Source organism: Anabrus simplex, chromosome 4 (genome assembly GCF_040414725.1).
Source record: "Anabrus simplex isolate iqAnaSimp1 chromosome 4, ASM4041472v1, whole genome shotgun sequence".
Taxonomy (NCBI): Eukaryota; Metazoa; Arthropoda; class Insecta; order Orthoptera; family Tettigoniidae; genus Anabrus; species Anabrus simplex.
This window is the reverse complement of record NC_090268.1, coordinates 171244406-171270657: the sequence shown is the minus strand read 5'-3', so window position 1 is coordinate 171270657 and position 26252 is coordinate 171244406.

Genomic DNA, 26252 nt, shown 5'->3' with positions numbered 1-26252 from the left:
ACTTCAAGGTTTGCAACACTTCTTACTTATCCCGCCGACTTTGGATTCTGGCCAATCAAAAATTTTGTGTATTTATTTTTCTGCCAATCATAGGCTTCTTGTGTCTGGTCTTAGCCCAGAGACTTCTGAGCAATGACATTCGGAGCATGACTAGTGCATCTGAGTTTTACGAAGGGTGCTGCGCATAGGGTCAGTCGTGCTACAATAGTACTTTCTGACCCAGTGAGGAAAGCAATGGCAAACTACCTCACTCTTCATCTTGCCTAGTACGCCTCATTTTGGTGCTGCCATTAGTTTTTGGGGTTTCCTTATAACCGCATAACCTTTGGTGGTGCTATTTGAGGATCCAGCCAGCCTCTGGGCTGATGACCTAACAGACAGACATGCTCCTCCACTTTGACGGCGATTTCGCTAAAGTGGTCGCACTTATGTAACTGATCAGCTTGCAGTGCTGCACGAGTCTTCATAGGCAAACTACCGTTGCGCATTTTCTTGAGGTCCTCAAGTTCGCCGTAGACGCCTTCGATGTGTCTACTAAAAAGGATCTACTTAACCAGCTTAAAATCATGCCCATCGGTTCTGGTAGCGACCAGAAACTTAGGGACACTAGATCCCATTCCTTCACGCTGCGCATGTTCCCAAAGCGTTGAACCTCTAAGGGAAGCAAAAAGTTAAAGATTTAGGTGGGGGACCACCTTGAGAGAGCCGACTTCGTTTGGAAGCCATGCCACCCACTCCGATAAGGGGTCTCTGTAGCCGAACCAAGCTGCCAAGGCAATACCCGCCTGGTCATAGCAGGTACTGCCCGGGGTCCGATGTTAGACGATGCCTAATATGGGATGACTGACGCAATGAGCACTAGGACTCCCTTGCTCCAGTCACCCGCAATAGCATGTACCCCATAGCGTGTACAGAGCACTAAAAATAAGAAAAAAATAAATAAAAATTGTACCGGGCGGTACACCTCCACTCCGCTAATTTAAAATGTGCGCCTGTTGAAACTCCTCTGCTGGAGGAAGTCTGAACTTTATTGACAGTATTAATTTTCTACCGTCTCAGAAGATGTCACCACGTGGAAAATTTTGAGTTTTTGAACTGTGTCATTTTTGATGTGTTTTTGTTTCGCTTGAAGTAAGAAGTGTGAACTTTCTCTTCTAGAGGACACTACTGAAGATCTACAATAGTGCAACCTAGTGCGGAGTCAAAGAACTATTTTTTTGGAGAAAATTTAATTTCAAGAGTTTGTTCTTTGTTAAATTTCTTTCTATCATTGTTTAAGTTGGCAATATTTACCCCTTTCTTCCCCTTGTTATGAATGTATCCAATCCCGAATTTCTTCAATTAATTTCTATCCAATCAGATGTATCTTCCCCCAACTTAAATCTGTTGCGGGGTCCTATCCAATAAAGAGTTTGTGGGAGGGTGTTTTCTTTCCCCTAACGCCTAGAAACTTCCGCGAGAGTATTTAAACTGCTGATTTTTGGGTCTCTCGGCCACTTCTGTTCCATCTTTCAGTGTGTTAAGTACATAGCAGGGGGCGGGAAGCGCCTCTTTCTTCTCCAGCCGTTCAACACAAGGTAATGGCCGATTAATAACTTCTTTCTTTGCTAGCTCAGCAGTTTAACTTTCGGGGCGGGTTCTAAGCGTTCAACCATGTAACCTTTTCCTAAAATGTAACTTCTCTTTTCATCTATTCTCTTGTAAAACGACATATTGGGATAGAGAGTGCTAACCCTCTCGAGCTCCCACTCACATTGTCTTGAGGTGAACTTATTTTCTCAACCTATTCTTCGTTAATGTAAAACAAATTGTTCTTTTCTTAAGTCACCTCTTTAGCATGGGATTAGCCCTTGTATTAACGGCCTAGTGCCAAGTAGGTCTTAATCAAAGTGTATTAGGAGTGCTAGTTCGCCTCCTCTCAAATTGTTATTTTAGAGGTCATTTAATTAACCTGCTTTTCTTTTAATAGACCTCAGTAGATTGGGTATTTTACCCCTGTGTTTATGTCCGTTGAGGACAACTTGAAGGTGGAGTTTGGTGTGGCCTGGGAGAGGCTTAAATTTTGAGAGCGAGTGGCTCTTTTGAAAATTCTGGGTTGTATGCCTCATGGAGGTTTTTCAGTGTAATTTGGAGCAAGGGCTCCTAGGTATAAATGGGGTTTTCTCCCCCTCTGTTAAAACTTGTGTTTGAGGTAAAACTGAGCTGATTGCCCAAGCATTGTGAAGTCAGGGCGCGAAGCCCAAATTCTGTAAATATTGTAACTAACCCCTTTTGAATTGCTACTTTGTACCTGCCATGCTTGTTATTTCTTTGTTTTCGAAAAGAAAATATAACCTTGTTAACTTTTAAATTAATTTTACATTGCACTATAATTTCGCAGCTTGAAACCCATTCACACCCGCACCTTCTTTCACCTCTACCTACCACGGAAAAGTCCGTAACAAGTGGTAGCAGAGCGTGGTTGAATGGGTCTCAATTTAGCCCCTTTTTGACGGCTAAATATTGTTTGTTCCGAACTCTATTTTCCCTGTTGCTGGAATTTTTTGAGTTTTTCAAAATTGGTCTGTCATCATGCCCGGCCCTCGCGATGTTCTCCTTCTTAACTATTTGCGTAAGGAGGAGTTGATCTATGAATTAACTATCAGAAATGTGCAATCTGGAGGCACGGTTCCAATAGACACTAACAAACTTAGAGAGTCCCTTGATTTGCCCATTTCTATCCCCAATTTGGGAGAGAAAGAAATTGACGACTCTCTTTCCACGATCACGGAGAATATTACTGGGCTAGCTTCTGTAGTTAGTTTTTTTGATGAAAATGATCCGTCTCCTAATCAAATTAAGCGTGTGCAAGGCAGGCTATATCATTTTTCGAATAGGGTTAACGATCTGTTGTCTCTAAAACTGAATGATGTTCAGAGGAAGGAAGCTAGTACGCTCCTGGAAAATATTTCCGAATTATCTAGTAAGGTCACTCAATTGTTAACTGGGGAAGTTCCTCCCAAATCTGATCAACCCACCATAGTAAATGCAGGTAGTGAGGAAGCGCCTCCCAAGGGAGAAGTTAATAGAATAACCGTCGCTGCTCAAACTATCTCTGCCCCATTGGACAACGAGTCCGAACGTCGTGCATCATTGAGTAACATCCGTTCTGAATTAACTTCCTTACCATTGAAACCTTTACCTACTATGTCACCCGGGTTTAGCAGCTTGCCTCATCCATTGGCAATGTTGCTCAGAGGTATCTCTAAGTTTTCCGTTAATACCACCAGTGATGTAATTTCATTTTTAAGATTTCTAGTGGAATTCCAGGATCATGCCCTTGTTTTTTCTCTTTCTCCATGTCAAATCTTGCAAATTATCTATCCGTATGCTATTGGTATTCTCTCTGATAAAATCGTAAGAGCCATTGCCGAGCAATCATCTATTGAGGATTTCCATGCCCATTTGCTAGCTAACTTCATCCCTGCTAGGGCCAGGTCCTCCCTTATTCAGAAGTACTATTATCGTGTACAGCGCTTGGATGAAAACTTGGCTGATTTCATACAGGACATTAAGTTTTATACTAGGGTGTTTGCCCTTCATTTTCCTGAAGATCAGATTGTACAGGCTATTGTAGAGGGAATTTCACCTCCCTATAGGTCATATTTGTGTTTCGCGGCGTGCCCGCAAACTTTCTCGGAACTTGAAGCATTGGCCGTCTCAGCGGAAGGAGCTAACTCCTTCCGCTGAGACGCCGATTCCTTGCGTGTCGCGAAAGAACCCCCGCCTTCCATTAGTAATACTCGGCCTCCACCTCGCCGATCAGTCACCCCCCGTAAATGTTATGCTTGCGGGTCGCCTGACCATCTGCGCAATAAGTGTCCTCTGATCAAAACTAGTAGGGCAAATAATGGAGCTGGTTCATCACAAGGCTGTTTTAAATGTGGGGCTTTCTCACATATCGCAAAGAATTGTCCCAATTCGAATAGCACCCCCTCCTGCTCAACTTCTGGTGTAACTTCCAACAACAATCAAAAGTGACTAGTGGCTGCGGCTGAGTCAACTAATTCTGCTTCCCAAGGCTCAGCCCCTGGCAAAAAGGTCGAGAATTCAGGGAACGATAAGTCTTCGAATACATCTTTTGAATGCCCCAAAGAGTGCCTTAGGATTGCGGCGGATACCCCCGCACCTGTTCCTTTACTTAAGATTGAGTTAAATAACGAGCCTATAACAGCTCTCTTAGATTCAGGCAGTGTTTGTTCGATTATTTCGGCTGAATGGTATTCTAAATTGAAAGCTGTTTGTAAACTACCTGACTACGTCTCATCTTCTCTTCAATACGTTTCGGCTAATTCATCTCCATTAGAAATTCTAGGTTCCTTACTGGTCAAGATTCGTATTTTTAAGTTTACTTGGAAAATTAAATTGTTTGTGGCTAAGCACCTGTCTTGCCCCATCATACTGGGAGCGGACTTTATTTCTCACACTGGTCTTGTGCTCGATCTTCAGAGTAAGTCGTGCACATTCAAATTTGCGTCCAATTGTAAAATTCCCTTGTTAAAGTGTAATTCTGTGTCATGTTCATCTATTTCGCCTACCCAGGATGAGATGTTGTTAGACCTTAGACATCTACCTGAGGAGCAGGCTGATAGTATTCGCAAACTGTGTCAGTCGTTTCCCGAGGTGTTCTCTGATACTCTTGGTGTTACTGACCTTATTGAATACAAAATTGAGGTCACGGATTCGATTCCTGTCCGTTTTCCACCTTATAGGCTATCTCCACCTAAAATGAAGGCTCTGAAAGAAATTATCGATCAGATGTTGAAGGATGGTATTATTAGGCCCTCTAAGTCTGCGTATTCATCGCCTATTTTTCTAGTCCCGAAACCCCAAGGAGGCTTCAGGCCTGTCATTGATTACAGGGCTCTCAATCGGAAGGTGGTGTTGCAATCTGTGCCCCTTCCTGACCTTCATTCTTGCTTTTCATGGTTTCGTAAGGCCAAGTTCTTCACTATCTTAGACTTGAATCAGGCCTATAATCAAATTCCCATTGCCGAAGAGTCTAAACACCTTACAGCGTTTGCCACGGACTGGAATTTATACGAATACAACCGCGTGCCTTTCGGGCTCCCCACGGGGGCAGCTGTGCTCACTAGGCTACTAGATAGGGTCTTCTCCGACATCAAATTCGAGTACTTATATCACTATTTAGATGATGTCGTCGTATTTTCAGAGACTTTTGTAGAACATCTAGATCATTTGCGAGAAGTTCTCGATCGCCTTCGTAAGGCTGGGTTAACTGTTAAGTTGTCCAAGGTTGTCTTTGCTAAGCCCTCTATGTCATTCCTAGGGCATATTGTGTCACCCGATGGTGTAGCAGTCGATCATTCTAGAACACAGGCCATCCGTGATTTTAAACCTCCCAAGGACATTAAAGGTATCGCCAGGTTCATTGGTATGGTGAATTTCTTCAGGAAGTTCCTTCCTAACTTTGCTAATAGAGCGGCGCACTTAAACCTTCTTCGTAGGAAAGGCATCAAATTCGAGTGGGGACCTTCTCAACAAGCCGCTTTTGAAGACCTTAAATTAGCACTTTGTAATGCCCCTGTACTTGCTATGCCTGATTTCTCGAAGAAATTCATCGTCCAAACCGACGCGTCGTCGTCAGCAGTAGCTGCAGTCCTTCTTCAAGAGACTGAACTAGGGAGGCGACCTATCGCCTATGCCTCTAGGACCTTGTCGGCTCAAGAAGCCAAGTATTCCATCTATGAGCTCGAAGGTTTGGCAGTCTTATTCGCCTTACAAAAAGTTCCGTCTCTATCTGGAACACGTCAAATTCGACCTGGAGACAGATAATCAAGCATTAAGCTGGGTCTTAGGTAGGCCGCGTCGTACTGGTCGTATAGCCCGCTGGGCTATTCGTATTTCCGCCTTCCAGTTTGATGTTAGACATATCAGAGGTACCGAAAATGTTGTTGCTGATGGACTCAGCCGTATGTTTTCAGAAGACGTTGAGAACCATGAACAGGTCGACAGTTCATCACCTCCCGAGTCCATGCTATCTGAGGTTAATGCCATCCTAACAGATGCTCCCATGCTTTTTAGGGATATTGAGAAATACCAACGTGAAGATCCGACGCTGGCTCCGATAATGGAAACCCTTTCTTCTGGGGAACATGTTGTCCCTTATGTTCTGAGGAATGGTGTTTTATGTTGCCCTTCGAGGCATGACAAGATGATGAAAGTTGTCGTTCCAGCTGTTCTGGTACCTATGATCTTCAAGTATTATCATGAGACCCCACTAGGAGGGCATCTGGGTATCTTTAAAACTCGTGAAAAGATTCGTGAAATGTTCATCTGGAAAGGTATGGACGGTGAAATCCGTGAACTTGTAAAAGTTTGTAAATCTTGTTTGCTCAGTAAACCCACCATGTCCACCAAGGTAGGCCTTTTGTCTTCGCATCAAGCGTCGCGCCCCATGGAACGTCTGTATATCGATTATGTAGGACCCTTCCCCCAGTCAAAGGGTAATGCTAACAAGTTCATCTTTGTGTGCGTAGATGGTCTTACCAGATTTTCTTGGTTATTTCCGACTAAGCTGGCTACCGCTCAGTCTACCATTACCTGCTTAAATTCTATTTTTGCTTCTTTTGGTCCGTGTCAATATATTGTATCTGATAATGCTAAGGCTTTTACATCTAATTTATTTCGTAAATTCTGTTTTGACTTATCAATCTCTCATGTAACTACTTCTGCTTATTACCCTCAACCATCTCTGGCTGAAAGGGTTAACCGTAATCTCAGGTCAGCACTTATTGCCTATCATCATGAAGATCATTCCAGGTGGGACACGTCCCTGCATTGGATAGCTTTTGCTTTGAATTCGGCGGTTCATGAATCTCACAAGTTTACTCCAGCTTCTTTGATGTTCAAGTTTGTTCCCAACTCGCCGCTCTCTAACCTCTGGTCTCTGAATGACATTCTACCCGAGACAATAGATCCGGATAACATTAAAGATCTTTGGAAGAAGGCTAAAGCCAATCTTAAAGTGTCTCATGAAAAGGTTAGGGAAAGGTATGATCGTGGACGGAGACCCACCCCTTTGAAGGTAGGTGACCAGGTTATGGTCAAAAATTTTGTTCCCGCGGGCAAGCTTGCCCCCAGATTTCATGGGCCTTGTATAATTCTCGATTTCCTCACACCGGTTGCATTGTTAGTAAGCAATCCAGCCACCGAGAGGATATTTAGGGTTCACCTGTCCCAGGTGAAACCGGTGTAAATTTGGTGTCAACTTGCTTCATATAATTTGATAGGAATATGAAGGTTATATTTTTTTTTGAGTTCCACTCTTAAGGCATTCTGCTCCTTCTATTGTATTTTATATGTAAGCATTTCTTGTAAACCTCCCCGATTGTTAAACTGCCATCCTGTCCTTACCTCGGCCATTACCACGCTCCCGTCTCCTGCTTCAATACACACAGTGGCATAACTTATGCCATGGATATTTGCACGCCGCTGGCCCCTCAACCTCTCCACAAGCCTGTACCCTCAAAAAAGATGATGGTCCAACACAATTCTGCCGCCAAGCTTTAATGTTTCAGTGCCCGCGCAGCCGCGCGGCGCCGTGCAGCAACTGGAGCTGAGGACGGGCCCCCTCGGCCCCAGCGAGGAAGACGTGTGCACGGCGAGCCGGAGCTCTCCTCCCGGCCAAGGCTGATGTGCGGCGCACAACCTGCTACTTGCCCGCAGCCTGTTTATGTTCACCGCGGGCGCGGCGTGCTTCAACACCTCTGCTCCCCTCATAGTGCGGGCGAGCGGTATCTCAGGGTACTTGAGGGGTCCGAGCGGCCTCCTTTGGACGCAAGCCGCAACGGCCGGTCTGGCCATCCCTCTTCATCACCATCTACTACATGAACAGATACTATAAGTAATGACTACACTGGGGAATTCAACTGCAATATTTGGTGGACTTTGAAATTTTTTTTTTCCTTCACTTTCAAGTATAAAAAGTTATCTTCAGAAATTCAACTTCTACAAATATAAAGACTTTACTTCATCTGCAACAACAAATTTTGAAACCAAATCAACCCAAAGTAAGAAAATCTTATAAATTTGTTGGCAATCAATCTTCATACCCACAGCATAACTTGGACCTTGTTTCAAACTGATTTCATGTGTCATCCCTGGAGGAACTTTTGGGGGGGGAGGTCTGTACCGGGCGGTACACCTCCACTCCGCTAATTTAAAATGTGCGCCTGTTGAAACTCCTCTGCTGGAGGAAGTCTGAACTTTATTGACAGTATTAATTTTCTACCGTCTCAGAAGATGTCACCACGTGGAAAATTTTGAGTTTTTGAACTGTGTCATTTTTGATGTGTTTTTGTTTCGCTTGAAGTAAGAAGTGTGAACTTTCTCTTCTAGAGGACACTACTGAAGATCTACAATAGTGCAACCTAGTGCGGAGTCAAAGAACTATTTTTTTGGAGAAAATTTAATTTCAAGAGTTTGTTCTTTGTTAAATTTCTTTCTATCATTGTTTAAGTTGGCAATATTTACCCCTTTCTTCCCCTTGTTATGAATGTATCCAATCCCGAATTTCTTCAATTAATTTCTATCCAATCAGATGTATCTTCCCCCAACTTGAATCTGTTGCGGGGTCCTATCCAATAAAGAGTTTGTGGGAGGGTGTTTTCTTTCCCCTAACGCCTAGAAACTTCCGCGAGAGTATTTAAACTGCTGATTTTTGGGTCTCTCGGCCACTTCTGTTCCATCTTTCAGTGTGTTAAGTACATAGCAGGGGGCGGGAAGCGCCTCTTTCTTCTCCAGCCGTTCAACACAAGGTCGTGGCCGATTAATAACTTCTTTCTTTGCTAGCTCAGCAGTTTAACTTTCGGGGCGGGTTCTAAGCGTTCAACCATGTAACCTTTTCCTAAAATGTAACTTCTCTTTTCATCTATTCTCTTGTAAAACGACATATTGGGATAGAGAGTGCTAACCCTCTCGAGCTCCCACTCACATTGTCTTGAGGTGAACTTATTTTCTCAACCTATTCTTCGTTAATGTAAAACAAATTGTTCTTTTCTTAAGTCACCTCTTTAGCATGGGATTAGCCCTTGTATTAACGGCCTAGTGCCAAGTAGGTCTTAATCAAAGTGTATTAGGAGTGCTAGTTCACCTCCTCTCAAATTGTTATTTTAGAGGTCATTTAATTAACCTGCTTTTCTTTTAATAGACCTCAGTAGATTGGGTATTTTACCCCTGTGTTTATGTCCGTTGAGGACAACTTGAAGGTGGAGTTTGGTGTGGCCTGGGAGAGGCTTAAATTTTGAGAGCGAGTGGCTCTTTTGAAAATTCTGGGTTGTATGCCTCATGGAGGTTTTTCAGTGTAATTTGGAGCAAGGGCTCCTAGGTATAAATGGGGTTTTCTCCCCCTCTGTTAAAACTTGTGTTTGAGGTAAAACTGAGCTGACTGCCCAAGCATTGTGAAGTCAGGGCGCGAAGCCCAAATTCTGTAAATATTGTAACTAACCCCTTTTGAATTGCTACTTTGTACCTGCCATGCTTGTTATTTCTTTGTTTTCGAAAAGAAAATATAACCTTGTTAACTTTTAAATTAATTTTACATTGCACTATAATTTCGCAGCTTGAAACCCATTCACACCCGCACCTTCTTTCACCTCTACCTACCACGGAAAAGTCCGTAACAAAAATAATTAATAATAATATGTCCTGGCATTCGGCTGTGCGGGGACCTGTGTTGTCAGGCGGATACTACCGCCAAGGTACATGGCGCTCTCACCCGCAAGAGTCCTGGGTGGTTCATTGCGGACTTTTGGGCGTAATCGCACACGTAAGAGGCCAATCTCCGGGCAGCACGCACATCAAAATTTGGAAATGGTCTACATCTGACCCTCGGAAAAATAATAAAAAATAAAGAGGGGACCATGGCCACATGAACCTTTAAGTCGCCTTCTACGACAGGCAGGGATTACCTGTGAATGTATTCAACCCCTCCCATCCACAGGAGGTCCAACACATTATACCAAACCGCAACCCATGTCCGCGCCTAGGTCGCCCCTTTTAGTCGACTCATACGACAGGCAGGTGATACCGCGGGTGTATTCTACATGTGCGTCCCCCACCCGCAGGGGATAGTGTGTTTGGTCCGCGAGAGGTATTTTATTTCCCTCAAGTCCGCCAGCAAGCCGGTTAGGACCCCCCTATCCGCCACCTGGGACGCGCCACGTGGGAATATCACCTCTCCCCCTGCTACGCCAGCGTAGTAGGTTCATGGCTTTCAAATGTGACAAAGAAGGAAAAACAAGTTGAAGTATACAAGTTGTTAAGAACAATAATGGGAGAGAGAATCAACTTCATTTGATGTTATGTTACACGCTGGTTTGAAAATGTTATGTGAAGATCCTGACACGCCAGAATGTGGCAACTATTTTCGAGATTTCTATATTCCAAGCAAAGAGACGTGGGCCTACAGCTACAGAGTGCACTGTGGTTTAAATACCAATATGCATATAGAAGCCCCCCACAGCAGCCCCCCCCCCCCCCATGGCGCTACAGCTCTTGAAGGCCTTGGCCTACCAAGCGACCGCTGCTCAGCTCGATTACGAGGTGTCGTGTGGTCAGCACGACGAATCCTCTCGGCCGTTATGCTTGGCCTTCTAGACCGGGACCGCTATCTTACCGTCAGATAGCTCCTCAATTCTAATCACTTAGGCTGAGTGGACCTCGAACCAGCCCTCAGGTCCAGGTAAAAATCCCTGTCCTGGTCGGGAATCGAACCCGGGCCCTCCGGGTAAGAGGCATGCACGCTACCCCTACACCACGGGGCCGGCTAATGTACAAGACAATTAAGTATATATATCTGCACGGCAAGAGTGCAAAACGCCTCGATAAATCGATACACGCTTTAATGACTTTTGTCAGGGCAAGGTTATTGATTGACTAGTCATCATTCACAAAGCCAAAATAACTTCTAAGTTCACAGACCTTCGGCAAAGACACAAAGCAAGTACCGCAATGCCTGAGGGACTTGTTATGGAAAACGATATTAACTCATGGGACGTGATCTCTTCTTCCTCGTCTACAAAGGGCATGTACAGTGTGCGGAAGACAGTGGAACATGTGACTGCAAGATTGTATGCAACAAATGCAGTGCATGCATACAAAAATACATATGCAGCTGTCGGGATTCCGTCGTCAAATGGAATATGCGTAAGTATATTCATTTGATTTGCCGCGTGCAGAACCAACCAGGAGAGCAGTTCAAGGAAGATGATGTGACAGATAATCTAGTGATGGACACAAATGACGCACGTGAAAATGAGGTTCGCATACTTACGCAGGCATTGAGACAGCCTGAAAGATCTGCTGCGTCTGTATCTCAGCAAATTAATGCAGACACTAACAAAAATCATAACGATACAGAGACAGACGAGGAAGTTAAGGCCATAGAAAAGTAAATGGCACCAATAAATGCCATACTGGCTGCTATTCGACAGAAGAAGAATAGAGAATAACACAGAATAAGCACCAGCTCTGGGCCATCTAACAAAAACACATCCCGCCAAAGACTGTTTCAAATAAAACATCTAAGAAAAAAATCAGGAAAGACCCAAGAAGCACAAAACATTGCGACAAATTTGGCTCTCCATGCTAGTGCTGAAAATTACGAAGATGACCAGAATTAATGTTAAATGTTTAAGGACAGAAACTATTACGTTCTCTTAGTGATATTATCATATCCTGTCTCCGAAATTAACTCCAATTTATGTGCGATGGACTATTTCTGGGGAACTTGGTGGTTTTGTGATGGTGAGTGACAATCAAAATTAACCCAGTTGTATAATTGATAAGTGTTCAGCGATAGTGTACATGTGTAGTGTGATACAAATTTTAACAGAAAGTTATGAGAGCGAGGATCATTCCTTCCTAAGACGCGCAGCTGCGGAAACACGTGCAGATAGAATACAATTATATAATTATAAAATTATATACTTACCACTGCCATCGTTCCGGTACGTAGTCTACGTATCAAAATCTACTGGCAAAAGACATATCAATATCCGAGAAAACTGTAACGATGTCCGTTTTAAAATGGCGAGTGAAATTACTGAAATTAATTACGTACCCGAGAGGCAAAAGGGCGTATGTCCTTTCTCTGTGATTCTGAGTTACGGCCATTTCTGTGTTCAGTATAATCGACCGCATCTATGGAACAAAGGGGGTTGTTCTGTTGCCATTCCCTGTGGATTTAGAGTGTAGCATAAAGGCGGTAGTCCAGAGTGCTTTTAGGACGGAAAGGGCGCATGTGGGACATCCACCTTTTGCAGAAAACTTTTTAGTGCTGCAAGGTCGCATGTAGGACATCCGCCTTTTTTTCTTCTAAGTAATTTCTCCGTGGAAAGAAAGCGTCTACTGTAACGTACGCGTAGGAGTGCTCTATCTCGCACAAGCCGCATAACTGATAGCATATTTGTCCTGCACGTGTGTGCTAAGTGATATTGTACAAGTGTGGTTCGAGTTTGGACATAAACAATAACAGATATGTCCGTCCAGAAAGTGAATAAGCGAATTAATGCTTTTGAAGCAACGATGAAGGACTTTGAGGCGCGCCTTCAATTGTTATCCAGCTCAGCCAACCCCAGCGAAGAGTCCCTAGACACGCTGAGTCAGGATTTTCGAGACTTTCGAGGCGCCATCTTCTCTGAACTTACCGTGCTGAAAGAAGAGCTGTACAATTTAACACGGCAGCCCGATCATCAAGAAGAACTCATTGATGAAAGAGAGCAATACAGCCGTAGAAACTGCCTCCTAATCCATCGAGTCTCCAAGGAACCGCGGGAGGGTATTTACGAGAAAGTGAGGGAAACCTTCCGAGCGAAGTTGAACGTGGAGTTCACGATGGAGAGCTTCGACCGGTGTCACAGGATTGGGCGGCCTCAGCGCTCAACAGCTGACGTGGTTATCTACAGCCAAGCGCCCTATAATAGTTAAATTTACCCGCTACTACGAACGTGACCGAGTGTGGAAGGCGAAGCGACCCCTGGAGGGCACAAAGGTACTGACAACAGAGTCCCTCACCAAAACCCGTAAGTGTATATTAAACCTTGCTAGGGATCACTTCGTGCCATCCCGCGCCTGGACCCAAGACGGATGCGTCGTGATTCATCTTCCTAATGGGACGAAAAGATCCATCACCACTGTCGCTGAACTGGACAGCATAAAAAATCTGCGAGATAACAGTGGGAACTGACATGAAACAACTCAGCTCAATAGTATATTTCCTTGTTTTTTATAAGTGTTTCTGTAAGTGTGATATGTGTGTGTGTTAGTGGCAGTCAGTGTAAGCATTTATCAGGATGTAGAGGTAAGCTGCATGGTATTTCTGTTAAGGTGATGCTGATGATGATGATGCTTGTTGTTTTAAGGGGCCCAATATCGAATGTCATCGGCCCCCAACGGCACGAAATGAAAGAACAAAACTTGCAAAGGCATCCACTGACCAAAATAAAAATAAAATATGGCATGAAGAATGAATGGACGGGCAGGAACTCAACAAAACACAAAACAAACTAACAAAAACCAGTGGATCGGACTTAATACAGATCGAAAATAACATTATTACCGACCAAGGAACCACTTATAAAGCACAATGATGCTTGGTGTCTAAAGGGGGTGCAAAATCCACGTTTAAGGCCCCACAGAATTACATGTCGCGAGTAAAATAGAACCATGGTATGTGTCATGTTGGGGTATTAATCAGAAGTACCGAAGACTCACGGTGTTCCACAAAAGATGGTACTACTCATAAGTATTGCAATACGTACAAGTAACGCAGACCTATGGTGTGTCTCACACAATGGCCCAACTCAGAGTCAACGCAAACCGAGAAGGTTCCCCACCTAGGTGTACTAAACACGGGCGCCGGTATTCCCGTGGTGTTCCTCACATAGTGGGTACTAATCACAGGCAACGCAGACCCACGGTGCTGCTCATATAGTGGTACAACTCACAGGCTACGCCCAGACCCGCGGTGTTGCACACATGGGTACGACGCACGGGTACTGGAATCCACCAGGCCAGGCTTTTACTGCTACTAATCACAAACCGATTTCGTACCGAATTTAGTGGTACTACTCGCAAGTACAGGCAACCTATGGTGTTCCTCGCGTGATGGTACGAGTCAAAATTAGTTTCATGGTTCTAATTCAGTCAGCCCTTGGTCGCCCCTTTTAGTCGCCTCTCACGACAGGCAGGGGATACCGTGGGTGTATTCTACATGTGCGTCCCCCACCCGCAGGGGGTAGTGTGTTTGGTCCGCGAGAGGTATTTTATTTCCCTCAAGTCCGCCGGCAAGCCGGTTAGGACCCCCCTAACGCCACCTGGGACGCGCCACGTGGGAGTATCACCTCTCCCCCTGCTACGCCTGCGCAGCAGGTTCGTGGTTTCTGTTAAGGGGCCCATTCACAGTAGAGCCGCTTGGCGAGCCGGTTCGTGACCTTGGTCGCACTGACCGGCTCGAAGGTGTATGGGGGTTGATGAGGGTTGGGCTCGAGGTTGGATGTGTGTTGGCGGTTCGACAGCTAAGCCGGCGAACCCCACCGGTTCGCCAAGCCATCAGTGCGTGTATGGTCACTACATGACCGGCTCGGTGTGGTTTCGTATGTAGCTTAATTTTGTTTCTGTGTGAGTTAATTAGGCCTACCTCGAATAACAATGACTTTTGAGGAGAATAAGCAGTTCTGGGAAGAATTTATTGAAATGTACCGGGCGAGTCCTTGTTTATGGGTTGTAAAAATCAAAGGAATATTCAAACCGTAACCTCCGAAATAGTGCCTATGAAGCACTAGTTAAAAAGTGCAAAAAAAATTAAGCCTGATGCTGATAGAAGTTATTTAATTAAAAAGATAACTTCGTGAGGGCATCCTTTCGTCGCCAATTCCGAAGAATTCAAGATGCGCGAACATCAACTGGCAACGGTGCAGATGATGTACCTAAACCGACACTGTGGTATTTCGATTTGCTGATGTTTACTCTAGATGGAGATGAAGTGCGACCGAGGACATCATCGATGAATTTGCGTGAAAAATAGGTGATCGATACGGTCAAGACAATTTTTAAACTTGTTACCCTTTTTGCTCTCTAGATACTGTAAAACCGTATCAACATCCGTGGTGACGTCCTTTGGCTTTGATTTTTTCGGAGGCAGTGGCTTTGTTAGGGATCCGTCGGTTGTACAGGCATCCTCGGTGCTATCCTCATCCACCTGAACAATATCTGTCGCACCTGTCTGTGGTACATTTGACAGAGTTGGCCGCGGAGAGATTGTGTCTTGAAGGAACTGCAAATTTTTAGCCCAATGTTTGTATTTCTTTGCCGAACCAGGAACGCCCTTTGAGAATTTGAGATACTTCAGATATGAATCCCTCAAATTCTTCCATTCCTGCCTCACAGCGTCACCTATAGAAAACAATAATTTTAGAAGAAATCAGTCAAGTTAAATATAAGTGAGAAATGAATAAAAATAATTGTTACAAATAGCACTATTCCAATTACTATTTGGGTATATCGTTATTAAAATAATGTTAAAATAATGTGTCACAATAATAGTTTTTAATTTTTGTGTGTTTATGCAATTATTCATGTTGTATTCATTGTTACAGGTATTTGGATACAGGTGATTACCATCACACTATAGCTTTCTCGTTCCGTGTTGTACGCACCATTGTTTCGAGCATCATTAAAGAAGCATGTATGGAGATCTGGAGTGTTCTACAACCACTGTACTTGCCCACTCCAACGGAGGAGATTTGGAGGAAGTCCGAAGTTGAGTTTAGAGAACGATGGAACTTTTCCAACTGCATCGGGGGCATAGATGGGAAACACGTCATAATAACAGCGGATCAAGTTATTCTTGCTACAAAAACTATTATTATATTGTTCTCTTGGCCATAGTTGATCCTTACAACAAGTTCATTGTTGTTGATATAGGTAGTTACCAGAGTTGCCAATCTGGTGATTTTGTCACCAGATCTGGTGTTTTCAGGAAGGCGTATGGTGACAAAATTTGAATTTTGCGACAAGTCGAAAATATGGTGTTCTTCTTTAAAATTTGGTGACATATTTGGTGATTTTATAATAAAATGTCAATTTAAAAAAGAACTACGGTCATGAGACGTATAACTTAGTAAAATATTATGACCTATCATATAAAATATGATCTTAACATGTTTACGTAAGCGACTCGCTTGACAATAAAACCAGCGCCATTGTCGCGTGTGAGCAAGAGCGCTGGATTTTTAACAGCATCAGTGTTGTATTTCCGTGCATTATTGATCTTATTATTAAGGTGAATAATAGCGCGGTCGACATCATTCTTACTTGTAACAGTTGTAACTGGAAAAGTTAGAATGAATCATGCGAGGAGCCCAGCTCCAGTGCCAATGTCGCTGTGTGATTTAAGATAGTGCGCTGGACTTTTCAGTTGTGATTGTGTGGTAGTGTCTACTTCTTAATTTATGTTAAATGTGTTAATTACAGAGTTAGTGTAGTTGGGAACCATGGGGAAGCCTCAGTATAAACAGCGATTTAGAGAGGAATGGCTCAAGGATGATAGGTATAATAAGTGGTTACTAAAAGTAGAAGGAAATGCCACAAAAGGCTTCTGCAAATACTGTAAAACTCAACTAGCTGCTAAATTAGGAGATATTGAAAAACATAGGAACACTGCTAAACACCTCAAGGCAGCCGAAACCTTTAGTTGTAATAGGCAGAAAACTTTGAATTTTAAACCAGTTAATATTGAGACAAATTTAGTGGAAGGAAGAACGGCACTTTTCATAGCAGAACATTGCTCGGTTCAAGTGGTTGACCAACTTAGCGAGTTGTGTAAAGTGAATTTTCCCGATAGCAAAGGGATTAATAATTTGAAGTTGCATCGTACAAAATGCACTGCTATAATACAAAACGTGTTAGCTCCTCATTTTGAAAAAGACTTGATAGATGATTTACGTGGAAGTGAAAACGGTTATAGTTTGTTGTTGGATGAAACGAATGATATTTCAGTTACTAAGTTACTAGGCATTGTTATAAGATACTATTCAAAAAGAAAAAGAGAGATTGTCGTGACATATTGTGCCGTTTCACAATTCTTTATAAGAGCTAGAGCAACAAAGATGGAGTCTCTGCGGTCAAAATCTCAAATAAAATACATTTAACGTCAGTACGGGCCAAATTATAAGTCTTTTCGTCAGTCGGTTACGGTAATAGCCGCGTTTAGAAGGCGCAGAAAAAAATGACAGATGGACATTATTTGAAACCATTATTCAAGAAAAAAGATGCTCATCTTTTATTATCTAATCTGACTTCGGTGTATTAAGAAGACGTAAAACTCATTTTAAAGGAATTATCCAGCGGAGCGATATATTGGAGATTTGGAAACGAAGATTAATTCCCGACTACACGCTATTTTGCGGAGATCAAGATTTAAACGCCGCGCGGGAGATTTAATACGAGAAACAATAAGAGATAAGATATACTACTGTGGAACTACGTCACGCAGTGACGCAAGCCCTTGATGAAATTTGCCCGACACCCTTTAACATTGAAAGACACTTACGGACCAGTAATTGAATGCATTTAGGCTGATAAAAGACGTCGGAAAGAAATTTATTTTCAAATCAGAATAGACCGAATATATGTCTTAGACAATTCTGGACTATTTATTGATTTAACTGTGTCCCAGTAAAAACCTATGCAATCTGAGCAACGCAAGAGCTATAGTACTTGGAAAATATCAGCAATGAGCCAAATATTCTATCATTGTTCTGTTCCATACGCACGAGTCTTCACCATGGGTCTGTAAGGAAGCAAGGCGATGCTGCTTGGATCCTGACGAGGCGAGACGATGTTGGCTGTTCCGGATGACCAGTGAGCGATGATGAGAAGCCACGATGTACCCGACCACTTGTGGAGGAACCAGATGACCAGTTCCTAGTCTCAGATGACCAGAGAGGAGGAAACGCCGAGACCATCTTGAGCAAAGCTAAGTCCAATATCCAAGTCGTTTTCGTAAGTAAGAAGATATTATTTCTTTATTTGCTTGGTAATATTTATTTGTGCGAACACAGTGCGTAAATAAACATCTAGCTAAATTGATTGGAAGTAGGTACTCATCCGTATGAAACGTCAATTCCATTTGTAGGCGTGGTCACCAAGTGATGTCCCGATCGTAATGTTTTCCAGAGATATGCGTGAAGAGATCGCTAAAATTATTATTATTATTATTATTATTATCAGTGATGTGTAAAGAAAGAAGTAGGCATTTATATCTGCGTGTCCTAAACTTAAGCAACGTCAAATTGTTCGAGATCATGCATAGGATTTGTGTTATGAAGGAATGGCAGTAGACTACTCCAAGTTACGTTAAATTTGGCACTATGACTGTAGTAAATAAAGTAGGCATTTTAGTAATGTCGCGGCACGTTGATGTGCAAGTCAAGGTAATGAATTACGTGATGAAGTGATAGTGTGGTTATATGAAATAAGAGTAATAATTAACGCGTCATGGATATGATATAGAGTTGTTGTTGATGATGTATGAGGGTTGTAGTTATTGTTTCTTCGAGAGAGAGTCATAGTTGCATGAAATAAGGTCTCGTGACTTCAAATGTTATAATTGAGAAGGTCACTGATTTCTCGCCAATTCCACGCAATGATTCTAAGCCTACGCATTTTATCTAGCTCAGGACATGATCTCGGGACGTGTAGTGCAATGTTTCTTTTATCCATATTAAGTTACCTGGAGGAGCATATGCTTACTCTGGATAGATTTGAGCCTTCACTGATTCGCTTAGGAAGATCTCGAGAACTCTCACTGAATAATTACATTTCTGTATAAATTTCAATCTATAGGCCGATCACTGGTGACCTAGGTTTTCGAAGGAGAATCATTTTCTTTTAGCTGGAGATAGTGTCATCCGATTAAGTAGATTTTCCATTGGTAGCATGTGTTATTATAACCCTGTATAACCAGTGTGGTGACGTTTCTTGCTACTTCGTACGCACGTAGTCTATGTCAATAAGATAAGGTCATATTACCTTAAATTCATGAATTAAATCTTGCGAAGATGTTACTTATGGGATGATTACGGCTTACAATGGACGTAGCTTAGCTCATGATGTGTAACACAAGGAAATATGAGTGTCTAAGAAGCGACTAGATAGGCAGAAATCAATATTTAAGACGTAAAACATATACGTGTGTACTTGTCAGAACAACGCAAGAAGAGTTTATAATAGCCTTATTGATAGTCTTAAAACTACAGACAGCCAATCAGTCAGTGAAAATTTAAGTAATGTGACAGTTTTTAGAATAAATATCAAGTGTTAATTACCATAATCTAATGCGATTTCCAAGAATGGTTGACTTAAACAAATGGAACTCCATTTCTTGACTGAACAATAGCTCAGAAATTCCATATGCGATTCTTTATTTCTCAAAGGAATACAACTAGAAAGACTGTAAATAATAGTTGATAGGAGTTTTCTTTTCTTTTCTGTGGATGCATCCTACATTTTTAATGTAAATAATTTTCATGTTTTATTTTCTTGCCAAGAAGGCACTTGTAAATACTATTAGCTATGTTCAATTTAATTTATTTACTCATCACCCAACTCGCTAGGTGAATTGAAAGAGAAGGATAGGGCAGTTTCTTTTTAAGAATCTTCCTACATGTTACATGTCATTTACACTATTAATTGATGATTTCGGAGATGAATGAGTACTAAGAAAGGAAGCTATTTAAGCCGAGAAGGCATTCAATCATTTAGGGTGAAGTCGAAAGACGTGATTTTTCCAAAGTTATCGACGGACATGGATTACTAGGTCGACAATGAGTCACTCATTACAAAGGCTACTTCATTAGTAAAATTTTGAAATAATTTCTTGAATATCTGATTTAATATTCAAATAAATTTTGAATGGTGAAACCTAAAAACTCTTTCTCTGTGTTCTTAGCATAAGGATTAGTTGTAAGACTGTAGAAGTAACGATCGACGACGATGTCCTTAAGAATTAATGAGAATGGTACCTAACTAAATACGAGTAAGAGACGTCTTTCTGCGTTAGTTAGAGAATACCGTTGATTGACCTGGACGTTTTTCTGTTGCGGAACTCACACCCGTAGAACTCAGTCACCGGATTTATTGAAGTTAGAGCTAGTCTGGATCTCTTGTGTCCTTGCCTGGACGCGGGAACGGCGCAAGTAGAAAATGGCGCCTCAACGTGATGCGAATGGAGGAAAACGCCATGGGAACTGTTGGTTGCAAACCAAATAGAATTTTTTTTTCGAGATACTCATATATGTGGAAATTCAAGAGAAAGTCGTCGTGGGAAGTCAAGAGAAAGAATACGACACAGAACTGTGAAGAGGTCGATTCCCATATGTAGCAATAAGAATGAGGAAAACATCGGGAAACCTGTTAAGAAGATAACAGAGATGATAGTCGAATGACGGATCTTTGGTGCAATATTAGAGTAAAATGGGAGAATTTACTCAAAGAAGTGGGTAAGATGAAGGAGATATTTTAGAAACTAATGGATGAGGAATTATTGATGGTAACAGCAGGATGATTGCATGGAAATGGAGATGTTATACGGTAATTTCTTTACTGGACTGTTAGGCGTTATTATCTTATGGGATCGAAGTGGACACAGCAAGATATTAGACCGTGAGAACGAGTAGATGCCCAGTATAGATAATGGAACAGGAGAGAGAAGAAAAGGATGGTTGCTCTGAAGAGGATGACAGAAAATAGCTGGTAGCAGTCAGAACTAGGAAAGAAGGATAAATTACTGCTAATATGTCAATTTATTTAGATGTAACTTAGATATAAGAGATAGATTGTAGGAGGTTATTTGAGTTATTTTCAGTTAAGAATTGGAGTCATAAGTACATGAACAAGTACCTCATATTTCCTAGTGTGATTGGGTCAACATCGTGAGCTGAATCAGATCCAAGTAGTGAAGCCTGCCTGTTTATTTGCTGAATATATATATTGTTGATTGGAGTAGTGGGAGAGACATTGCTGGAGAACTTGAGTTGTGGAGAATTTAGGGAAACCATAGAGTTTATTAGGATTTTTAGAAGTTAGGATACTAATTGAATATCGATATGACGACGTTAAGCCATTTGAAAGCTCAATTTGAGGAGTATCAAAGGGAACAACGAGAAGAACAAGAACAGTATCGGAAAGACCAAGAAGAGAAACAAGAGAAATATCAAAAAGAACAGGAAGAGAAAGAAAGAAGACAGAAAGAAGAGCATCAGGGATTGTTGCAGGCTATAAAGGAAATGATGGAAGAAAACAGAAAGCGCGATGAAGAAGCTAGAAAGCGCGATGAAGAAGCTAAGAAAGAGAGATTAGAAGAGAATAGAAAGCGTGATGAAGAAGCTAGAAAGCGCGATGAAGAAGCTAAAAAAGAGAGATTAGAAGAGAATAGAAAGCGTGATGAAGAAGCTAGAAAGCGCGATGAAGAAGCTAGAAAGGAGAGGTTGGAAGAGAACAGGAAGCGCGATGAAGAAGCTAGAAAACGGGAGGAAGAAGCTAGAAGACGCGACGAGGAAGCCAAGAAAGAGAGGCAGGAAGAGATGAGAAAGCAGGAAGAGACGTTGAAGAAGATGATGGAAGAAATGAATAAGAAGCAGATGGAAGAAATGGCTAAGAAGCAGGAAGAAGAGAAGAATAAAGAGAGACAAGAACGAGAGGAGAAGGAGAAGAAGCAGGAAGAAGAGAGGAAGAAAGAGAAGCAAGAACAAGAGGAACGATACCAAAGATTTATGGAAGAAAAACATAAAGAAATGATGGAGGAAATAAGGAGAGGTCATCAAGAACAAAAGGAAGAAATGAATAAATATCAGGAGAAGATGGAGGAGATGAAGAACAATATAGATGAATGGAAAGCTGAAATTAGTGGAAGTATGGAAGAGAAGAACCGAGAGATACGAGAAGAAATAAACGAAATTAGGAGAGAAATGGCAGGAAACAATAACTATCTCCAATCTTTAAAGGAGAATGTCATAAAAGATTTATCAGATAATATGGAAAGATTAAGCCTAGATTCCCAAGAAAAGTGGAGATTATGTGAGGAAAGTATAGGAAAACTAGGTGAGGACGTGCTAACCACGAGTACAAGTCTGGAAAAGAAATACGACCAAGCTGCAAACCAAATTGGAAGCAGAATAACGGAGATAAGAGACGAAATAGAACAACATAAGGATGAATTAAACCAAAGAATAACGAAATCTGAAGAAGGGCTTAGACAAATGCAAGCTCAATTACAAGAAATTCGGGAGGAAGGAACAGGAAAGACTGTTATGATGTCTAGTAGCGAGCGGAACAGAGGAGTTGAGTTTCAAATAAATGAAAGAGAAGTGACACCCATACCAGCCACACGTTCTAACCACAGTATGGGGGAGACAAATGTGGATAACGGAAACAGTGGTTATCCTACGATTATTAATGTCATAAAAACCTTCGATGATAGACCGAAGCACTTTAATAATTCCACCAGTATTTCGCCCAAACGTTTCCTTAGGGAAATGGAGGATTACTTCAAGGAACATGGCATCGCTGAGGAGAAGAAATTGAAAATAGTGGAGAAGCATTTAGATGCTAATCCAAGCTTATGGTTCCAAGCATTTAAATATACTTTCCATGAGTATAGTGACTTTAAAACGGCGTTCTTACAGAAATTTTGGAGTCCGGAGGTGCAGCAGAATTTACGCTTAGAGTTGTACTCTCGCAAGTATGCTACGAACGGTCAAACAGGGTTTAGTGATTATTTCGCCTACCAGTTTCATCGTTTTCAAGACCTTGATTCGCCACCCAGTGAGCTTGAAGCGATCAAGACGATACAACGACAATTTCCTTCCGATATACAAAGGTTGCTGGCTACTGCTAACCCAACTACGGCAGTGCAAATGGAAACGACACTCAGACAGATCGATATGACTACAGCACCACACCCTCAAAGAATGATTAGGAACGCTTACAGTGAAGAAACGGTTAATGTGCTCACACAGGAAAACGTCGATGGAAATACCCCTGAAGAAAGAGGAAAAATGAACAGGAAGAGACAATGGGGAAACCAGGAGAATGGAAGGAGAGATGAAGAAAAATGCTATTGCAGGAAAGGGTTCTACAACCAAGAAGCATATAGGGGAAATAGAGCATATAGACCCAACATGCGGTACAGGAACCCGTATAGAGAAAACAGAGGAAGAAATAATTTTAGAGGAAGATATGGTTACGGAAGAAGAAATACGAGAGATGACCAAGGAAGGGAAACTTATAATCGGAGAACTACACGCGATGTAAATGAGGACCGAAACGAAAAGATCAAGTGGGAAAAGGCAATTAGAGAACAGGACGTCAACGCTGATGTAGAGGGAGCGGAGAGTCTTGAGTTGCAGAGATACAAAAAGAGGAAACAGGAAGAACAGATCCTCGATCCAAACGCGAGAGAATTCGAATGTAGAAGAGAAAATGAAAAAATAACAAGCAAAAAAAAAAACGCCGATTTTGAATTAGAAGGTGAGGTTGAGAATATAAAGAACGCATTGGATTCCAAAATTTATAGTTATTTCATAACACAGGTGGATTCGTGGGAAATCGATTCGGAAGAACTGATGAAGGATTTGACAGTACATCACATGAAGAGAAAGTATGAATTGCCTATTATCGTAGCAAGAGTTGGAGAGATGAAAGTACGTTGTTTAGTTGATTCTGGGGCTACCATCAGTGTGCTTTCGAAGGAATTATTCCAAGATATGAGTAGAAGAATGAAATTATTAACCATCCCAGTTTCGAAAATTAAAATAAGAGGGATAATTCCAGATAAAACAGTGGAATGCAATATACAAACATATTTGGAAATAAATATTGGAAACCGGCACTTTGAGCATCCATTCATAGTCATGAACAAGATTAAATATAATATTATACTAGGAATAGACTTCATGACGGTAACTGGAATGACGATCGATATGGAGAAACAAGAAATAAGGTTCCCTATATCTGACGAACACACCAGGGAAAACCAAGAACGGATTAAGATCAATGACGACATTATGATCATAGATAACAAGGAGGTATCGGAAGAAGAAAACGTACCATCGGAAGAGCATCCGAACTTTCACTTAGAGGAAGGAGAGATATCTCCGGCGGACGAAAACGTTGTTGCGAGCATAGAAAGGGTAATGGCTATGGAGGAGGAAGAAGACATGCCGAACATAGCGGAAGCAGTGGCGAATGCTAAAATTTCCACGATCGAAAAATCAAAACTTCATGGAATCTTACAGGAATACTCGGATTTATTTAAGAATAAACCAGGACAGATTCCAAATTTTAAATATAAATTAATAGTGAACGATTGGACACTCTATAAAGGCAAACTCTATGGAATTCCGGAGAAACACTTCCCAGAAGTGAAGAAGATCATAAAGGAAATGGAAGACGATGGCATTATAATGAAGACATCAAGTCCGTATTTGAATCCCTTGGTAATTGTCGTAAAAAGCAACGGGAAACTCCGTTTGTGCCTTGACGCGCGTTTTTTGAATGGTCGATTGATTCCAGAGTATAATCAAACTCCAAAAATAAAGGATATTATTCAGAAATTCCGTGACATGAGGTATTTTTCAACCATGGATTTTACATCCTCATATCATCACATCGTTCTGGAGGAAAAATCCCGATTGTTAACCGGATTTATGTTTGATAATCAGACATATATCTACTGTCGTCTCCCATTCGGTTTGAGAAATAGTTGTGCTGTTTTGGTGAGAGCATTAGACAGAAATTTAACGCCGGAAGTAAAAGAGTTTTTAACTTACTATGTGGACGATCTAATTCTGGCAACTAAAACATTTACAGAACATTGTGACAAGCTTGGGAAGTTGTTTCAAAACCTGAGAGTCACTGGATTTAAGATCAACCTTTCAAAATCAAAATTCTGTCAAGAAGAGGTCTTATTCGTCGGTCACATGATAGACGGTACAGGAGTACGGCCTAACCCAGTTAAGATCCAAGCCATATGCGATTTTCCCCGACCAAAGCGTATAAAGCACGTCAGACAATTTCTTGGTATGGCGCAGTTTTTCTCTAACCATTGTCAAGGATATACCCAGACCGCCGCGCCTTTACAGGATTTGTTAAAGATCAACAACAGGTGGAAATGGGATGAAAAGGCAGAAAGAGCATTCCAAGAATTAAAGACCTTGTTAACAGAAAGCATCAAATTAGGCTATCCTAACTATGAAAAAGAATTTATAATACAGTCAGACGCATCTAATGTTGGCATCGGAGCTTGTTTATACCAAGAAGAAGAAGGAACACCTCCCAAAAGGATATATCTAGCATTCACTAGCCGAAAATTAAGGAGCCACGAGGTTAACTATACTACGACAGAACAGGAGCTATTAGCAATCATCTACGCATTACAGCAATGGAGAAAAACTATTTACGGATACCCAATAACGGTCAGATCAGACCATAAGGCATTAACATTTGGATTGAAAGCTGCAATGACTAATGAGCGGATAACAAGGTGGATGTTGTTCACGCAGCAGTTCCAGATAAAAATAGAGTATTGTAAGGGAAAGGAAAACATCCTTGCTGACGCCTTAAGTCGTAACCCTGTGGAGAAAGAGGAAGTAATTCATAGAATTGAATTGGTCCCGGACGATGAAGAAACATTAGAGAAACTACAGAACCTAGTACACTTGCAGCGTCAAGACGAAAGGTTGAAACAAATCATAGATAAATTGGAAGATGGAAACTGTGAAAGTGAAACAAAATTGAGAATTACGAAAATCTACAGCTTAGAGCAAGGCATACTAATGGCTAGATCAGGTAAAGGTCATAAGAGGATACGTATAGTACTACCTTCGATGTTATACAAGGAAGTAATCTGGCACATACACAGAATTACAGGTCACGGTGGCGTGGAAAAGGTAACACAAGTCATACTCGAGAAATTTACTTGGAAAGGTATTCGAAGAACGGTGAGGAATACCGTGAGAACATGCGACATATGCCAAAAGGTTAAACATGGCAGTGGTACAGTAAGACACGAACCCAGAGCTATACTGCCTCATAAAGCTCGAGAACTATATGCTATAGATATCTTTGGCAGACTCCCAACTGCCAGAAGGGGACACAAGTACATAGTCGTAGTGATGGATGTGTTCTCT